The 3,290-nt window shown below is 31.7% G+C and overlaps 1 non-coding gene across 1 annotated transcript; it reads left to right on the forward strand.

The window, feature by feature from the left end:
* The first annotated feature begins 654 nt into the window (after positions 1–654).
* LOC141688626 (small nucleolar RNA R71) lies at positions 655–761 on the forward strand. Its single transcript, XR_012562059.1, has one exon. It is a non-coding gene; the product is annotated as a small nucleolar RNA R71 (small nucleolar RNA).
* The last annotated feature ends 2,529 nt before the right edge of the window (positions 762–3,290 follow it).

Here is a 3,290-nt window from a genome sequence, read left to right on the forward strand (position 1 = left end):
AACATGTTATTGAACTCCAAATTAGTCATATAATATACCAAAATGATCAGGAAGAAAAGATCTACATGATTCAAGCATCAAATCACACAAACAACATCAAGAATAAAAAAATCATATTTTAATTATCAAATAATTTGAATTAAAATAAATAAATAAGAAAATCACCTTGATTTCTGCACTAAAATGGATGATTGATTTAGAAAGAACTTTTCGAGAGCTTCGATTTGATATATGGCACTCCCGAATCGGAGTTCGATAACGCCTTCATTTGTGAGTTTGATTTTCAAGAATGTAACGAATAATTAGGGTTTTCTCTATAAATTCTATATTTTTACTGATTGATTATGATTATACGAATAAAATGAAATAAGAAAAGGGCTATTTATATTTATGGAATATTGCTTCGTGTTGGATCGTATTGGATCGATAAATTAGTTGCTTAGCCGCTAAGTAATTGCAAAAATGATCCAATTTGATACCCATATTGGATAATTATCCAAACCGGGCTTTTATAAAACACTTTATACGAAAATAATGTAATATTATCCCGTCTTTTGAGAATACGGGTTTTGTTAATCAGATGCTGCATCGAGCACGGGTCTAGAAGTAGCTCCCAATCCATTATAGAAACAGTTTATGATCATCCAATCAGGCATGCCATAATGTGGGAACTTCCTTAGCATCTCCTTATATCGATCCCAAGCCTCACACAGAGATTCTCCATTTTTCTGTGCAAACAGAGTAAGAGCATTCCTGATTACAGCAGTCTTCGCCATAGGAAATAATTTAGTGAGAAAATTTTGAGCAAGACCTCCCATGTAACGCCCGGGAAATATTATGTATTTATTTTTATCAATAAATAATTATTATGTGATTTTATGTGAATTTTGGTGAATTATTTGATAATTGATATTAATATCTGGATGTTTATTTCTGATAAAATCTAGATATTTTAATTTTTAATTATCCAGAATTAAATCTAGATAATTTTGGTATTTTTTCTGGTATTTTTTTTTGGATTATTATATGATTTTATAAGAAATTATAGAATTAATAATGATTATTCTTACATAATTATAAAATTTATTTTTAAAATCAGAAATCGCTCCACTTCAGTTGTTTTTTTTTGCATTTTTACAACCCGAAACTCTTCCGAAAACTCCTACCTAACCTAATCTGTTAATTCTGAACACTTTTCATGTTTTGACTTTTTCGATCCGGGGTACGGTTTGACCTGTAGGAGTCCCGGTGTGAAATTTACGATACGTAAATCATTTTATTTATCAATAAGAATTCATATTCTCAAAAGGCGAGACATTATCACCTTAATTTCGTATAAAGTATTTTATAGGAAGCTCTGTTTTGATAATTATTCAATTCTGGTATTAAAATAGTATCGTCTTTTTAGTTACTTAGCGGCTAAGTAGCCTATTTTCAGATTCGATATGTAAATGTAATTATCGAATTGTTAAATAAATAAAATATGTGATGGTTCTGTCAGCTATGTGTTGCTGTATGATCAATTGTTTGTGAATTATTGGACGCAAAGATTAATGTTATAATTAATTATCGAGCTGTATGAATTTAATTCATTTTAAAATGATTTTATTGAATATTTACTCCTAAAAATGCTAAAATTGTCTCTAAAATTATTTTTATTATATTTATAATTTTATTTATTATTTTTAGGGGTTTATAAAATTCGGAAATCAATATTTTATTTATTATTTAAATTTAAATGATTTTCTGACTTCATTTAATTGTAAAATCAGTATTTAATTCCAGAATATTTCAAAAAAAAAATTACGAAAATCTTATTTTATCATGTTTAGATTATTTCGAGAATTTTAAAATAATTTCAGGAATTTTCTGATTTTTTTATTTAACCGAATATTTGCTCGTTAAATTGTAAAATGCGGGTTTGATACGCGCTCTGAAAATTATTTGAAAATTTTGAAAACTTTATTTTATCAGTATTATTTAGGTTTATTGTATTATCACTATTATTTTGGGAAATTATAAAATTAATTTAAATTATCTTGGGTTGTTGTTGTTCGTAAAATTATACCGTTAAATCGCGAAATACGGCACGAATCGATGGTACAACCAATGGATAGACGGATAAAATAAAAATAAATACCAACCCAATACCCCCTCCTGTTTTTTTTCCCACGCGCCCCCATTTTTCTCCTAAATTCTCTCGCTCTCCTCTCTCGTCGATTCTCTCCCTCCTCTCCTGATCGAACTCCGGCTTCTCTTTCTCTCAGTCGATTTCGCTCTATGTTATGTGCCCTGTTTCCTTTCTCACTCTTGTCACCTCTGTTCCCCGATATTAATCCTCCGCCGCCTATTTTCTTCCGGCGTTGCTCCGGTGCCGTGACTGTCCCGTTCAGTTCTTCATCCAGGCATATACATATCTACATGTCCTTGCGCGTATATGTGTATGTGTGTGTTTGACTGTTATGTGTTGCCGCCTCTCGGGTTTCCCGAGAGGTGAGGCGGCGCGTGTCTGGTCGTGATTTGGCTGTTGTGTTCTCGGTTGCCTGATTCCGGTCATTCTGTTTTTCTGGTTGTAACTTGGGGATATTTATTAATTTATTTATTTTAATTTCTGCAGGATTTAATTGATTAACGTTTCGTGATTTAAATAAGTTCGTGCGGGATTATAATAATTAATCGGTAAAAATCGTGTCGGACATCCGTTATAAATGGGAACCCGCGAGTTTTACCGCCGTCGGCGATGAGCCTCGGCGAGCCGACGGTGGGCAATGATGATTTTTATCTGAGTCCTACATTTATTAATTAAATAAATTGGTTCGTGTTATTAATTACAAAGTGAAAATGAATAATAACTGATAAATTAAATTCTTACTGGTGTTTGGAAATTGTGAATTGTAGTTATGGATTGGATGTGATTATTGATTGTGGTTGACGTCGTGATGATTCGACGGGCAGGCCGATAAATAGAGGAAACGATGTCCAATTTTCGGAAAATTAATTCCGAAAATACGGAAACGTAACCTGTAATTGTCGGAGACGTCGAACAAGGATATAATTGAACTTTATGAAACTGACTTGCGTGATGTGACAAGATATTTTGTGAATAATCGATTACCCTATTTTTCAAAACGACAAACATACGTATTTTCCGAAATTAAATAACGAACCAATTTTCGAAGATGTGAACCGTAATTGCTATGTGTATTTCGATAATATATATAAATATGAATTCGGTTATGAAATCGTACGGGTAGAATAGAATAGTGATTTGATGTAAGCTTAAGCGATTA

This window comes from Apium graveolens, chromosome 9 (assembly GCF_009905375.1).
Source record: "Apium graveolens cultivar Ventura chromosome 9, ASM990537v1, whole genome shotgun sequence".
In the NCBI taxonomy this organism is placed as follows: Eukaryota; Viridiplantae; Streptophyta; class Magnoliopsida; order Apiales; family Apiaceae; genus Apium; species Apium graveolens.